Consider the following 17466-nt stretch of genomic DNA (forward strand, 5'->3'; position numbering starts at 1 on the left):
ATATAACCACGACAAATGGAATTAGTGAGATTTACATATATGTGATCCTGGGTAGTTTTGGTTTAAAATAGAAGAAAGTGCTGTATAAATTATTCCCAGTATGTCTATATGCTCTCCGATATATTTATATGCCCTGCTTTTGTCTCCTCACACCGTTCTCTATGGTTTAACATTGTGTTCCTACTTTGGCAATTATTTGTATAGGATTTTTAGAGTTTTACTCCGCCAAATCTCCTAAGTAAAGTAGTCCTCCAATGTTACATGTCTTTTTTTCCCCTTTAGTCTTGGATAACTGAAATATTGACATTTGTCAGCCCACTGATTTTGGAACCACTGTGGCCTGAGATTTTTATATTGTGTGCTGCGAGCTCAAATAGGAAATGTCAGTGTCTTCAGAGGAAATCCAGAATCACTTTTCTCTCTCCCAATAGTAAAATGCAAAGATAATTATTTATTGTAGTTGCACATGCTGCTATTCGACTTTTAAGTGGGCAGAGCTTATTAATTTCATCATCAAAGGAAAAGCACATTTCTTTATGCTAAATTCCCTGTGTCTCTCAAACGCATATTTTTAAAAAATCAAACTATTGATAAATTTATATGAATGGTTTATGTAATCCAGTTATTTTAAATGAGCAAACTGTGAGTTCTTTGGGAATATTTCCTATCTTGGGTTAACTTTGTTTATTTCAAACTGACCTAAATGCTTTGAACAGGAGAAAAAAAAAACCTTATAAAAATGCAAACTGTAAGAGCAGATCTATTTTTTACTCTAAACATTCTTTTTTTTTCTTCACTGCTTTAACAAGTTCAAATTCCTCTTTTCCTCTTCTGATAGTACCTAGCAAGAACACAAGACAATAATCAGGAATTTAGTACTGAAATAAGAAAAATCTCTATGAATGTGGCTGTCATCCCCTGCAGAAATGACCCAGAATGGTCTCTGATCATCTCTCTAATTTTACTTAGGTCTCACACAATGTGTCAGTTTACTTATGCAATGACTTACACATGTTGCTGCTTTTCAGGGATTAATTTACATTCCAGTTTGACATTCACAGGACTGTGTTCTTGTTTCGTTTGAAATGCATTTAGAGACAGCTCACAGTGCTATATTAATACTATAACAACTCTTCTCACCTGTTGTTTAACTTGTATACCTGAATTCCCTGTAGATCATAAGAAATATTCATTTAGGTTGACTCAATTTCCAATCAACTAAACATGAAATACTCTTTAATTCCTTCCCTCAGAATTTACTTCATAATACTAAATTTGATTTCCTCTTATTGCTTTTAATAAGAGGCAGCTTGTCTCTTTTGCCATCAACCTCATGTGCGGGCTGCTACATCTCTATCCAAGAAGCATGACTTTTAATAAGGATCTCCTGTCATTTCCAAAGTCAAACACTTGATTGGAGACCACAGTGGAAGTTGACAAGCCTAATTGGCTGAGACGTGTTGCAGTGTTTGTCATCAAATTTAGAAAATAATCAAGAAAGGCTATAAGAGATTCATCACGAGCAATCAAAATTTCCAATCTTGATGACTTAAATGAATCCTCAAAAGAAATGCCAATGATTAACAAATGCAATTTGTATTATGGTGCAAAATATTAAGGGAGGCCTGAGTGGAATAGTATTTTTCGGTGTTTCTATATTTTCTTATTATAATTATGCAAGTATATAGTAAAAATCTTTAAAAAATAAAAGCTATTTAAGGTCTTAGAGAATCATTAAATACACTTCTTTCTTCCTTTCACAAAAAATATACTGGTAAAATGTCCTGTTTGTGTGTGTATGTGTGGGAATATGCAGGCAGAGCTTCTACAACTAGTAGTCCTTAATGTTCAGTCTTTCACTGAAAGATGCATTTTTAATATCTGAGAACATTATATCATGCTTTAGTTTACTATGATTTCCTTTCATTTTGACCAGAGCAAAAATGGAAAACACTTAATCGCAATCCTTGTTAGTTAGTATGGACTAAATCTACAACAACAACAAAAAATGTTCTGTAATGAAATGTAATGACATTCTCTATAAGCATTTTCTGCAACAAAGTTACTTCCTTCAAGCCCCTTTCCCAACTCAATTATATCAATCCTTAAAAGGCTCGAAGTAGAAATTGTATTCATTAGATCTTGTTGTTGCTTTAGCATTATTTGTGGAGTTCTCCATTTTTGTCTAATTATACCACTTACTAGAATCATTACATCATTTTGAAGAGTTAAATGTCTTTCTTAGACATAAAGTTAATTTCTCTCTTGAAAGTACATACTTTTAAGCCATCATAATAGTAAACGATTTTAGAACAACTTATAACATAAAAAGTACTTTTCTACATGTCTTCCTTTTTACTTATCACTACAATCAAAAAGCAAAGAGAATGGAAGCAGAGATGGGTCTAGCTTATGGGTAAACTGAGGCCAAAGAACAAGTATTTTGACTTTTGCTTCAGTGTTCCATTACACCATATTGCTCTATCTTAAAATATAACAACTGAATTATTTAGAGATCAATTACTGCTACCCATAGCCATAAGAAAAAGCAGCAGTCTTCAAAGAAAGAGAAAAACATATCTGAGTAGTAGAAGAAATAGATGCCACAAAGTCACAAATTTTACTATTTAATGAAAAAAAAAATGGTGCATCCTCTCTTAAACTATATGTTTCCAAAAGTAAAGGAAATTATAACTAATGTAAGATGTTGGGTTCTTTCTTTAAAAAGAAGTGTGTTTGTTCTTAAAATGCAGGGTAGGTGAGTGGGCAGGGAAATGATGCTGCTACAGTGACCTCAACAAGAAGTGACAGGCAGACAAAATGTTGTAGAATCATTAGAAATAACAAGGAAAGCCTAGGTTTATAGAGGTATTTAATGTTTCCAGAAGCTGTACTACACAATTCAGAAACCATTAGAGGCATCATTATTATAGGAGAGCACTGGCATCATTAAGGCTCTTGAAGACAGCTCTGCACCAGTAAGGATTTTCATATGCTGAGTTATGTATTCTACCAGCATTCTGGACACTCACTCTACTTTAGGCCCTTAGCTTGGGGCTGAATATACAAGGATATTTCTGTTTCCTAAAAGAAGACATGAAAATATCACATTTAGTTTTAAAATGTTTCCGATTAGTTTTTCTCGCTTGTTTTAAAAAAGCTCAGATACTTAAAGATGTATGTATCATTTGCTTATTTGTTTAATATATAAATTACTTAATTACCTAAACATATGAGATAAATGAGTTGTTGTTAGTCAATGTGTAGACATCCCAGACAGTCACATCATTCTTACAATCAGTTCTTTAAAGTTAAGCACTAGTGCATTCTTAACAATACTTGACAAAATTCTGCGAATAAAAAAAAAATGTGATATTCTTTTCTTTGGGGCAGGAAAAAAAAACATATGGACACCTTTCAAAAACATTTATTATTATTTTTTATACTACTCTACTTCCTGTTATATGATGACCTCTTTCTCCAGAGGCACTCCTAAATTCTGGTAAAATTTAGTGGCCTATGAAAAAGTTTTACAAAGGAATGAAAAGAAGAGATAATTAGCAATCATTTTTCAACAAACTTTTTAACATTACCTTTACTTTCTTTAGTCTCTTTTACTCAAATGATTAAATGGAGTGCTTTATTTTAAAATAGCTGTCAACAAATTTTTTTTAAAAATCTTAAATAATAGAACTGAGAAGAAATAAATGTCAGTGAGCCAAAACATTTTTATGTAGCCAAGAAAGCTTAGGTGTGAGAGGACAAGGCCCTAAACGTGCATACCACGTTGGACTAGGCTCTTTTAAATAACCTCGATGGCTTCCTTTTACCTGTTCAGGATTTGGAAAAACTAGAAAGACAAGCACTTAACAGATCATGGAGTCCAATCACTGACTCACATGAGCAGTTCGTGGTCCTCTAAATATATGAACACTTTCTAAAAGAAGGGGAAACTTACATTATGTAAGTAAATGTCAGACCTACAAGGGTGGTGGGGGGCGGGTCAAGATTTCTAAGTGGTATTCTTACTTATCATAAAAGCATTTGATCAAACCACATTAAAAGAGGATATAAGGATGGCATATCTCCAACCCTTCCTTTAGTCTCATCTATATTTTCCATCAAGGGACAGTGAACATGTAAAAAGAACGGGAAATTTGGAATTTCAACATTACTGAATTTCGGGCCCATTGTGTATAAGCTGTGTGACTTACATATAATTTTTCTGAGCCTCAAGATCCTCATATGGGAGATAATAATACCTACTCCTCTATTTATTGTGGGGGTAAAAGGGTTAATGTATATAAAACCCATAGCATAGTGTCTCGTGTAGTGTAGATGTTCAGTGAATAGTAGGTCATAGCCCCTGGGGAGATTTAAGGAGGAAGAGATATATATATATATATATACACATAATTTTTTTTTCTCTGCCTATAATCTTCTATTAGTAAAATGGAGAGTGTTTAAAGAAATAGAATCAAGAGCCAGGCTCCCCAATTCAAACCCTAACTTTGTCACTTAGTAAGTGTATACTTGTAAACAAGTTGCCGAATTTATTTCAATTTCCTTATCTGTATAATGGGCATAAGATTAAATTAACTTTTTAGGATTATTGTGAGAATTAAATGTGTTAATATAGATAAAGTACTTGTAATAATTCTTGGCACACAAGAAAACCTCAATAAATATTTGCTATGTCAGGTGCACAATCCCTTATCCATATTCAGTAATCCAAAATATCTTGGAAAACCAAAAGTTATTTTTTCCTAAAACTTTAAAACCAATCTGACTTTAATACAAGGCTATTTTTCATCTTCATTTATCTCAATGTGAATATTTATGCTTTACTACAGAAATAGTATGTTTAATTAAGAGCACTATATCAGACTCTTCCAGATTTTTAAAAATAATATATGAAACACAAATGATAGTACCTTTTCTAAAACATGAAAGATTCTAAATTTTGAGATGTATCTGGCCTCTATGGTTTTGGATAGCTTATTATATAATTAATACCAATCATCAATTAAAAGGGGATGTATTTTATACCTGAAACTAACATAAAATAACATTAAATGTCAACTGTAATTTAAAAAAAAATAAAAGGGGGGCATGGATTTTGAGAAACTTTTCCTATAGTACTAATAGATTTATACTGATAGAGTCTGCAACATACCAGAGCTACCATCTATTTAGAAAAACACACTGGTCACTGTATCCTGGTTATTCTACATCACGTACTTTCTAATACTTAATACTTACTAAGCCAAAGAAGATTCATTCAGTATGTGTCATTATGGTTGCTCAAATTAAAGGGCTAATGCTCTATTATTTGCAGTTATCTTTACAACCTAAACAGATCAACCTCACAATTAACCATTTTCACTTGAAAGAAACGGTTTGCCGGCTTGCTATCTTGCTTTGCCTTCATAGATCACAATGCAAGAAGGAGCTCCATTCTACTGATGTGTCAAAAATTAGTAATAAACTAAGACTAAGACATTAAAAAATCAAAAGAAGGCAAGAAAAACAAGACAAATACGCAAAATGTCATGCATCTCTCATATATAAAAAATAATAAAACAAAGGAGCCATTCGGTACATGATCTATGCATATTTCTTGATATGTGTAGACAATGGTTTTAAATTGCCATATAAGGTCAGAAATTCCTCTATTCTCCTAATACATACCCCTTTGCAATGTGACATCACTGCTCCTACTGTCAAAATGTAGATTCTATTTCTGCATGCCTTAAAGTTGGTCTAGCTTTGACAACTGGAAAGTAGAGGAAATACTGTCCTATTTCCAGACTAGGTCTCAAGAGACCTAACAGTTTCTGCTTTTGCCCTTGGAACCCTGCGATCACCATCCTAAGAGATAGCATGATCTTGCCTCTTTGAAGATGAAAGGCTCTCTGAGAGGAAGACTCAGCTGCCTCAGCAGTACCTACTACAGCCAATGCTCCAGGTGAATATAGCTACATGAGCAAGGCAGGCAAAACTAACAGAACTGTGCAGCCAATACCTAGAAATGTGAGAAGTAATAAATCTTTGCTCTCTGAAGTCTCCAAGTTATATTTGTTTGTATTTGTTTGTTTGGGGGACGAAGTTCATGGATGCAGCAATAGATCACTGAGCTAGTGATCAAGGATGTATTATACTGTCTGCAATAAATAAACTGCTCCAGTCAACAGCATGAGATCTGAAAACAATACATTTCTACTTCTTTTATGCCTCCTCATTATGAGTAAGAAACTGACCACTATTACTAAAAGTACAACTCTTAAAAAGAACACTTTAAAAGATATAAGCACATTCAATTAAGAAGTTCAAGCAGCGGGTTACCATAGAAAGCTCTGGAAATTCTGGTCCTGTAATTACAGGATTTTACTACATTATCCCTAGGAGTGCTCTAGTTTGGGCTGACATGCCAAGACAATATTAAAATGTTTAAACATGTTTGAAAGCATCAGCAACATTTCTCCATACCATAGGCTAAACTCAGTTAAACAGCAATTGAATGTATCTCAAGAAGCATTTACTGCCCTGAGGCCTAGACCACTGTCACTCTGAATGTGGCTTTATCATATACAGTGGGGACTGTGCACGCCATGTCTCAAGCAGTCTTGCTGAATCAACTAAAACACAAATCTGCTGGTTCGCACATGAAAACTGCTCTACAGGAGAAAAAATGTGTGGTGACTGCTTCGGAGCGATCAGTTTATGCACATCAGAGATGTTGCTTCACTTTGATTTCTCTCTCTACATACGCAAAATTAGAAGCAAAGGTTAAAGAAGTGTTAAGGGAGCAGAGTGGAAAGAGAGGAAGGAAGTGCTAGAAATGAGAAGATGCTCCAACATTGATCAAAAGAGTTTATAAAATCTGGGAAGAGGCTGGGGACATTTACTTCACAAGTTAGCAATTGATTTTTCCACTGAAAATAGACCCAGTTCTGGGTTTTTGGCCATTCATATTTATTTTCCACTGCAAAGACTGTAGCTTTCATGATTTTCCTTCTAGTCTCTTGCATTTTCTTATATTAGAAATCATTTGCTACTAAAAAAGTTGCAAGTATCAATTTAGAGTCACGTTCTAGTAATGATTTCAAATATTCAAATTTTCATTATTGGCCATAAAGTTGTAGAATATATCTTTTACAATAAGTTAATATTGTCTTTAGGAATGGATGTATATTCTAGCAGTCTCTATTAACTGCTAGAATATTGTGTATGGATAGAAGGCAGTACCCATGTAACACATAATTTGCTTCTCCACATAACACATAATTTTATACAAGTAAAGAGGTGGAACAAAAACCTGAAAAAAAATCATGAATTAAAAAATAACTCCTGTAATAAGTAGCTGGTATGAAATAGCTAAATACTTAATGCAAATATGTTAAATATTACAACAAATTAAGTCCGTATTTCAGGATGTTTTAAAGAGGAAGAGAAATACTACAGTGGCCATAATCTTATATAAGGATTTTTAAGCATGTTTTCTAGGTATTATTTTGCATAAAAGTCTAACATGAACTGCGGTAAAGCCCAAATCATGTAAGATGTAGAACTGTAATGTAATGTGATTACTTTTTGTGAAGGGATGTCGTAGCAATTTAAATTTACTGAAGTAATATACTAATTTTTTTTAATGTGGCAAAATCACAGTACCCATTCATTTTCTCCTTCGGTGTAGAGATATTTAAAAAGCTATACAATTATTCTAATCATATAGACATTTCAAAACACATTCTTGAACTTTTTTCATGGGATTACTTATTGAAATATCTCACAAGTCACGCAGAACAGCTTATCTGGTTGGAAAGGCCCCTATAGTAACAAGCTGTGTTGTGATAGAATTTCATTAGTTACTGTGATTTGGGAGAAAGTCCAAGAGTTTATACTTTTGTTCCTTACTGAGGACAATTTCATGAAAATACTGAGTTTTGGAGCATTGTTGAGAGATGAGGCTCTGAAAGCTTTTGGTAGGAGCTGAAACACCATTTTGGGGGAAAGCTTTAAAATAGTTGGAACAGTGGCCCCTTAATTCTGGTCAATAAGTTGATCAGTTGAAACTAAATTTGGCCATCACAATTAGGACCTGAGGAGAGTTAAAGAGCTTGAGAGTGTAGAGCAGTTTAAAAAAAAAGGAAAAGGAAGAAAATGATCCTTGATGACTAGCAAGCAGGACTCAATGAGTCGCTAAAGTGGGGGAAATCAATGAAATAATGCTGGATCGGTTTGCTTTATTGATTTTTGCTGCTCATTGAAATGTTTCCCTTTATTTACTTCCTATTTCTTTGGAGAGTGGCAAAATCTCACTGTTGAACCACCACTGAAGCCTGAGACAGTCAGAGAAGCAAGTTCTGGAGATTCTTTCACATCTACTTTGTACCTTCTCATGCTGCACGGATGCAGAGGCACTTCTCATGCTCCAAGTGATGCTCTCACAACCTTTCCGTGGTGGGCAGAATAAGGGTCCACTGTAAAGACTAATTCTCAGAACCTGTGAATGTGTTAGGTTACATGGCAAAGGGCAGTTAAGGTTTTCAGATGGCATTGAGGTTGCTAATAAATGGATTTTAAAACAGAGAGATTATAAAGGTTTAGGCTACAAACCAAGGAATGTGAGTAGGCTCTCAAAACTGGAAAAGGCAAGGAAACAGATTCTCCCTTCAAGCCTCTAGAAAAAAATGTAGCCCTGTTGAGACTTTGAATTTAGCCTGAGGAGATCCATGTCAGACTTCTCATCTACAGAACGATAAGAGAATAAATTTTTATTTTTTTAAGACATTAAGTTTCTAGTAATTTGTTTCAGTTGCAATGAGAACCTAATATATACTCTCACCAATCTCTGGTTAGTGGAGGGACGGCATAGACTTGATGCATTTGATCCTTTCTACCTATATTTCATCCATTAAAGGAAATAGAGTGAAAGATCTTTGAGAAAGATTTTCAGAGTTTTCATTGAGTCATGTTTATCTAATTTTTGAGCATCTGCTCAAGTATTTTCATTTTTTTTCTTTTAAAAAGTTTACTACATCCTACTATGTAATTATCTAAGTTATTTGTATATGAACAATCAACAAAGTTCAATTTCTTTTCTACTCCGGAAAGTACTAACAGCTCACTTTTCTGAGTAACAACATCTTTCTCCTGGGTCCCTCAATGAGAGCTGTCTCTGGGCTTATTACCAAAGATACCATTTTAAGACATTCTAAATTTGGGTAGTGTAATTCCCAAGAAGAGAAAAGAAAGAGACTTTGGCATAACATCTAAGAAGCAGAGCTGGATCCCAGGGCATAACTCTAACGAAGTCTTTGCCAGACTTATGGTGCTTTTGTCACTTTCTAATATTTGTTACTAAAAATGTCACTTTTGTTTGGTTAGCCTGTTTCCTTCTGAGTAATTAGCAGCAAACTGTCTAGTAAAAGGCACCTGTAGGATTATTTTAAGAATAGAAAGTAGAGTAACAATTCTCTCCCTAGTTTAAAACCCTTTTCTAGAAATTTCATTATAATTTTCATACTCCATATTTTTACACAGAAGGCCCTTCAGGATCTGGACCCTGCCTACCTCTTAAACCCCATCTTCCACTTACCACTTCAACAAACCTAATGTCATCATTTCTAGAAAGCCTCCTGCTGTTCCAGGTCTTTGTGATATTAATGTGTTGCTTCGTCTGGTATTCTTTGCCTTATCATCTATCTATCTACCACGAATCCTTCAAAATGGAGTTCAGTGATGTCTCATTTAAGATTTCACCTAACCAGCCTAATTCTAATTTCCCTTTGCCTCCTTAGTCTTCATCCTCTATCTCTATCATAGCATTTAATATATTGCATTGAAATCTGCTACCTATTCATGTGACATTTCTTACACGGTAACTCCCTGTGGATAGGGTTCATAAACCACTTAACCTTGTACTCTGGATCCTAGAACCAAGCCCGTTACATCCTCAATGAGCACCTTTTGAATGAATGAATAAATGAAAAAGTCGGTAGGGAGACAGATATCAAGTTATCCTTGACAATTATATCTGACTTCACGATAGTCACTGGTAGAAAGATTATAATAACATCTGTTAATTGTGAATGCAATGTAATTAGCCAAGCAGAGGATGTGAAGTATTTTTTATTGTGTTCTGTTTTTGTTTGTTATGTGCAGATCTGAATGAACTTCTCCACCACTAGCTCTCTTATCCTCTTTCAAGATCCGTTCTATAATCTCTATAGTTGAGGTTTGATTTCTAACTGAACAATGTAGTTGATCAAAATAATCCATGGAGATATATATATATTAGGCAAAGCAACCCTTGGTTGACCTCACAGATTGCAAGGACCTTGTCAGCTTACAATCCCTTATTTTTTATTTTTTTTTTATTTTTTACTCCTACAATACCTGGTCTTCCTAGGTGGTCTCTTATCCAAGTGCTAACCAGGCCCGACCCTGCTTAGCTTCCAAGATCAGACGGGATCGGGCTTGTTCAGGGTAGCATGGCTGTAGACTCCATAGTTATATTTTATAGAACAAAATATAGTTCTCATATTCAGGCTGGAGCAGGAGGGTGGGTCCTTGTAGGTGCTAAGAAAATGTCTAATGGGAAAATGCTATATTTAGTTGTCACAAGGCTGTACATATGAACTAAGTTGTTAAGTTTCTTTCTTATGGATGGTACTTATTTTGTAGTCATTTTAGTGTTGTCAGGACCTCTGGTTGGCAGTTATACAAATCTTTTAATAATAAAACTTGAGAAATAATTTTTTTTGCTAATACACAGCTTGTATCATAGATGAAAAATTTCAAAATATGGAGTCATTCAGGGAATATATTCTACATGATAGGAGATATGAAAAGCAGAAGGTTCTTGTCTCATTCTTGTATGTATATGCAAGTATCTCAATAGAAACTATTGCAGGCAATGTGCCAACTAATTTCAGTTCAACAAATTTTATTTTGCCTTTTGGTAGCAAACCGATGGATACATTTTAAGTGGGTAGGACCTTAGGTATTTTAGATCAGTGCTTTCCAAACAGGATCATGATTCACTAGTTGGTAGTTGAACCCATTTAGAGAGTCATAACCAGTTCACATTATTCTGTGATGCTTTTGTTGATTTTTTAAAATATATGTATATACACACACTTATATGTGTATACTTGGTTTCTATATAACATGATATTTATTAATTGTGTCACACTGACAAAAGATCGAAAGTCTATAATTTAAATCATATCACATGGGAATCTGTATGTTCTTGGCTGTTTCTGAGTAAGCTACGTATTATACCATATTTAATACAAAATATGCTGATAACATGCACACAATGTCATGTAAATTTTAAATTGTATTTTTAGCTGTCATTTCAAATTCTACTTCAGAGACTAAATTTTATCCTTATTAAAAAGGAATTTAGATACCTCAAAGAATAAGAGTTAGTCACATCCTCAATAACCACTTTAGGAAGTCTACTGTAAATACAGTTTCTTACCTAGAGACTTTCTGAATTTACAGTTAATTCCCTAGATTCCAATTTTCTAGAATTATGTGTAATTGTGATGAGCCTTCTCATAATCTACTTAAATCCTCTGATAGACTTTGATTTATTTCAATAAGCAAAATGGCAACAGACTCTTTGTAAAAAGAGGACTTAATGTGACTTCTTAAAGTCAAATAGACATTAAGATGTAGGACACATTTAAGCTGTCTAATTGTACTGTTGGTCTAATGCCTAAGTATTAATCTATCACAATGTCAAATTACATACATTTAGGCTTTTTTTTTTTTTTTTTTGTAAAATGTGTCTGTGCTTAACAAACTCATAGTGTAAAAAATTCAGGAGTGCAATTAGAATGTCATTTCTTCTGCAGATGACTTAAGAAAAGCATGAATCAGAGCTTAACAATCAGCATAATTTCATAGATAATTGTGGCAAAATTATGGGACTGTGATAATTCAAAGAAAAGAGTACAGTGAGACTAGCAGACAGTGACGATCAAGTATTTATCTCCACCATCTGCCACGCATGCTCTTTATTTCACTCTCTTTTTTTTCAATGTTTTCAGTTTTGATTTTGCCAGCAGTGGGCATCACATAGGAAAACAGCTTTCATGGTGTAAACAGATTTTCCCATGTGTTCAATGAATTAGTTTCACTGGCTATTCTGCAGCTCTTAGGCAAAGAAGACCGGCTGGAAAGAATTAATTTTAGTAAGCTTTTGTGTCCTGGCCAGTGTTTTGTACAATTTAAATGAATCAGTCCTCTAAGAAACAAAAAAAGATGAAATTACAAGTATTGTAACAATGAAAATCATCACTAAAGCATATGCTTTGGGAGTTTAAATGACATACTTAAAATGTATGTGTACTGTATTAACCACTGGATTGTACTCTGTGAGTGCTTAAATGAATCATTTGATGGGAACCTTGTTAATTTGTCAGCCTTCTCTGGTTTGCCAATTAACCAAGGACTAGTGGAATTGGGACTTGTTATGGCAGGACACAGAAACTCAGTGGAAATTCCACTGTGAGAGAAAATAAGAAGAAATGAATTTCATGGCATAAAGCTGGCATGAAGCTTCCAGGTTCAGGGAAGATAGGTCTCACTCTTGTGGTATCATAACCTGCAAAAATATATTCATACATTTATTCATTCACTCATTCGTTCGTTCATTCAAGAAATATTGATACATTAAGTCTATCTTAAAACTTTACATATATGAACTCATTCAGTCCCCACAGCAACCCTGTTGGACTGGTTGTATATTATCCCCCTTTTACAGATGAGGAAACTAAGGCACGGAGAAGAGTTTGCATATAGCGAGTGATAGAATGAGGTTGGAACCCAAGCAATCTGACTTCAGAGCTGTGCTCTTAACCTCTGCACCATACTACCTTTCTGCCAATATCACATCAATGTACTATAAACTCATGTCATAAGTCTGAAAGATATCATCTTTGTCTAAGCTGAATTAAAACAGAAAAGCATAGAAGAAAATGGCTGGAAAAAGCAGTGTCCTTGGAAGTGAGATATAGTAAGAATCTCAACAGCCTTAGCTTGAAATAAGGAGAACATTTTTAGCTTGAACAGACAGGAAAGTGAAAACTGGAGGTGTGTGTGTGTGTGTGTGTGTGTGTAGGTTCCAGAGTCAGAATGACATCGAGATGTGACTGCCCCCGCCCCTTTTATTCTCACAGCTGTCCCTTAGTTAGTTCTTGAAAGGGATGAAGCATTTCGTAGCCAAGTCAAAATAAGGAGACTAAATTACTGTGTTGGTAAAAAGCCTCAAACTTCTATTCTTAAAGCCATATTCAGCTAAAAAAAAATTATCTTCACAATGTAGGTTTATTTTTAATTCTACATGGCAGAAAGTCACCTCCATTTTGAGGTTTTGGATCATTGTCATCCCAGAGACAGAAAAGCTGTGCTTGGAACCCACAGTGTGCTGGGCTGAACTGAGAACAGGAGATGCTGAACCACTTCTTGGTGAACTAAATGTGAGAAGTGGAAATAAAAAGAAGAAAAAAAGAAGTATGGACAGTTATTTCTGGCAAACAAAACATCAAAAAGATTATGTAGGACATATTAATCACAATTGGGTTGGTTAAATTGGGGAAAAATCACTACTGATTTCTTAAGAGAAAATGGACACAAAGTGATATTTGGGCTATACTGATCCAACTTGATTCCCTGCGCTGATCAAGTAATTGATTAATATCCAAATCTTTAGTTTATTTAAGAATCTATAATTGCAATCCATGAAACTGAGATTTAATTTATAGGAATAGGGAAAAGCCATGCATGTTAAAAGTAAATGAGGCAAAACGAGTGGTATCTTCAAGTACATACATTTATATGCCTCATACTTTTTCATAATTGTATCTTGGAGCACAAAAACCAAGGAGCCATGCATGGTGTAAACCTTTACTTTCAATTCTCTTCATTGGAGGGAATCAGTGAATCAGAGTGATTTACATGCTGGGATCTGAACAGAGGAGGTCTGATGTGAGTTCACATCCTGTCACTTGCCAGCAATGTCACCTTGAGCAAGTTACTTAACTCTACCTCATTGAATAGAACTGAGGATTAAATGAGAAAATGGATAGTAAGTGCTTGGCAAAATGATCTACATGTAGAAGCACTTAATATGTTTTTCTCCTGTTATCACTATAATTGCTCTAACTACTATACAGTGTAACTTTTCCACACATATATTTGAATGGTAGAATGTTGATTCTAAATTATTGAAAATTATATATTTTTACTCAATGTTCTCTTTTCTTGGCATAAATTAAGAGTCAAAACATTACAATTTTAGAATATCTACCCATTAACAACAGTAAAATGACAGTTTTCACATGTGAAAAATTATAGATTTATATATTTGTTTATAAATTATAGTGCCAAATACACATTTTTTAAATAAAGCCCCAGAATAGTAGATAAAAAAGACATCTTTTAAGGTTAGGTTTATTTTTAAATTATTTAAATTAATAAATGTTTAAAATGAACATTACAAGAAGCTTAGAAAAAGACATGCAAAGTAATTTAATTTCAAAGATTAGGTGTACATAAGTTAATGATTTTTCTCTCAGCATTGTATTTTATAATTACAAGCTATTCAAAGTTAACTGAAACTTAATCTATTGTGACTTGCAGGTATATAATAATAAAAGCTATAAATAATAATTAGTACTCTGTCATCTACTTAACTAGGTATAATCTCTCATTTCCCCCAAAGAAACACTTTTTACATAATTACTATTTTGTGCATTTTAAAATCAATTTTTTTTTACTGCTTAAATCCTTGTGTGTGTGTGTTTTTAAAAATTTTCATATGAGGACATGAAAAGATGGTAAGACTGAATGGTAAAGATAATATGTGCCTTTAACACAATATAATCTCTAAACTATTATTTGCATGAACTTTACAAGTAGAACCAACATTTTTTAAAAAAGAATTTAATCTACGGAATCTTTAAACAAATCAGAAAATATAAAAGGTGCAGAATACCAGTTAATGTGCATTAAATTACCTTCAAAAAGAGGAGGAAAAAGTTAAGAAACAGCTTCCTGCTCTGCATATTAACTAGTCTAAATAATGCAGAGCTAAAGTGCAAAAGCAAGGAAATTTAAAAGAGAAAACAAATATCTTGAGACAACTTGTCTTTTAAAGTAACTGTCAAGGAGAACTTGCTTTCTGAATAAAAGCTAGCAATGACTTAAGGGATTCATTTATCCTGTAGACTGTATTAAGATGTGTCATTTAACTATTAAAAATGTTGTCCAGTCAAAATAAGGACTAATTATCTGCTCATAAAAGGCCTATATGGCTTCCAAAGAACACATGTGGATTTGGCAGGATTAAATACATTTGGAATTTAACAATCAGGTTGAGGATTCAGAATAAGATGATCTGAGAAGTATGACTAGTTATACATTATTCATGAATATGGAGAACCAGTAAAGTAAAATATGCTGCTTATGATGAGTCCAGATAGTTAAAGCTAAATATTCCCAAATAGTATCAGACTGGTTTGAGTTTAAAAAAATACTTCCAGATAAATAATGATTCAGATGTAATAATGATCGCATTGAATATTTAACCCCAGGGCTACCAACCAAGAAGCAGAAGTACTACGTACTTTTTCCTGCTGGGAAAGATATAATTAAATCTGTTATGTTGTAGAAAACTAAAGAGATCCACATTTTTTTTCTTCTTACAAAATGTAACTATTTACAGATAAATCAACAAGCCACTCTAGATTAGGTTATTTTAAACTAAGTTAGAGTAACTTAAAATAAATGAATTTTCATGAGAGACATGTCTTCCCCTTTCCCTGGACCACTGTTATAATAAAATGCTCAATGTTGTTTCTATTTGAAGTTTACAAGTATTTTTTCTATGTATATATGAAGAGCTAACAACAACTACAAATTCTCAACTAGCAATCACATTTTCCCGACTGTATTTTAAAAGATTCAGTGAATAAAAAAAAAGTCCACAGAGATAAAATATCTCAAATGACTAAGCATCCACAGACTATTATTCTGCTACTTGCTATAAACCAGCAATATCAGCATTAAATAAATAAATTATTCCTAAATTTTTAAGCAATCATTTACAGATGATAGCCTTTCCAATTTGTCCCTTTATAGTTAAGGGAGCAAATCCTAGCCACCAATATTTGATTCCCACTCTTCCTTCCTTCCTAATACTATTCTGTTATATTAAAAAAATAATAATCTACTAATTCATATATGCTGCCTCTTCTTCTCAAAATGTGCATTAAATAAATATTCAACCAGAATTGAGTTAGGTTGAAAATATCTTTTTTTTTTTCTTTTCCAACACCTGGACATAAAAATTAGAATAAAACATGCAAAGGCCATAACAGCTCAAAGACATTTATCTCTCTATCTTAACATGGACCTGTGACTAGTGACCATATGCAGATTATACTAAGCACACCAATACTCATTAAGATAAATATCTAAGCTGTCATTATAAATGGCCTGCATTTATCTTTGGAAAGTGGTAAAGACAGCTTCAGGCACACACAAGGCTATTTAGCTGTAAGTTACCATCATTGTCATAATCACCATCATAGGAATGGATTATACAAAGTGCCTGACACAATTTGGGGACTCTTTTCTACTGCATGAGAAGAGAAAAAAGCAAGTGCTTGTGTGTCCACTGTCAAGTGATTTATCTATAAAAAATTCTATAAACTGAAAAAGGTATAAAGAATGTGGCTAAATAAGGATCCTGGAGTAGACATACATTCTTTCTAATCCCAACACTTACTGTATGGGTTTATGCAAGCTAATGAATCTTACTTAGCCACTGCCTTCCTACCCATTCCTAGGGATGTTGTGAAAAATAAACAAGACCCTGCACCTCAGATTTCTAGATATGAGCACATAAAAAGTTTTCAATAAGTTCATGTTTAGGAAATAATGAAGGAATAAAGGAAGGGACTTTGATTTTGTCATTTATCTTTTCCATTATACCTAATTTTCAGTGAACATATGGTAAACATATCGAGAGATTACAAGAAAAGAAAGAAAGAAAGAAAGAAAGAAAGAAAGAAAGAAAGAAAGAAAGAAAGAAAGAAAGAAAGAAAGAAAGAAAGAAAGAAAGAGAATGAAAAAAGTTCGAAAGGAAGGAAAATGGTAGAAAAGTTAAAAAACGAAGGACAAAAGGAACTGAAAGAAGAATTAGGAGAGAACAGAAAGGAAGGAAGAAAGGAGGAATGAGGCAAGTGAGGGGAGGAAGGAAGGATAAAGAGGAAGAGAAGAAAGAATGTAAAGAAGGAAAAAGGGAAAGAAGAGAAAGAATATAAAGAAGTAGATGAAAGGGAAAAAATAGTAAAAACAAAACAGAGAAAGATAATGTCTCTCAACCTGATGTATGACCTATGAAAGAATTTATATTCACCGTTAACTTTATATTGATTCTGTTTT

The 17466-nt window shown here is 33.6% G+C and overlaps 1 protein-coding gene and 1 pseudogene across 3 annotated transcripts in view; both read right to left on the bottom strand.

Moving 5' to 3' along the window:
* PCDH7 (protocadherin 7) overlaps window positions 1-17466 on the bottom strand; it is a 356517-nt gene that overhangs the window by 5614 nt on the left and 333437 nt on the right. The gene's annotated exons all lie outside the window — the stretch shown is intronic.
* Window positions 10390-10508, bottom strand: LOC120591345 (uncharacterized; annotated as a pseudogene).

Source organism: Pteropus medius, unplaced genomic scaffold (assembly GCF_902729225.1).
Source record: "Pteropus medius unplaced genomic scaffold, Ma_sr-lr_union100, whole genome shotgun sequence".
NCBI classification, from domain to species: Eukaryota; Metazoa; Chordata; class Mammalia; order Chiroptera; family Pteropodidae; genus Pteropus; species Pteropus medius.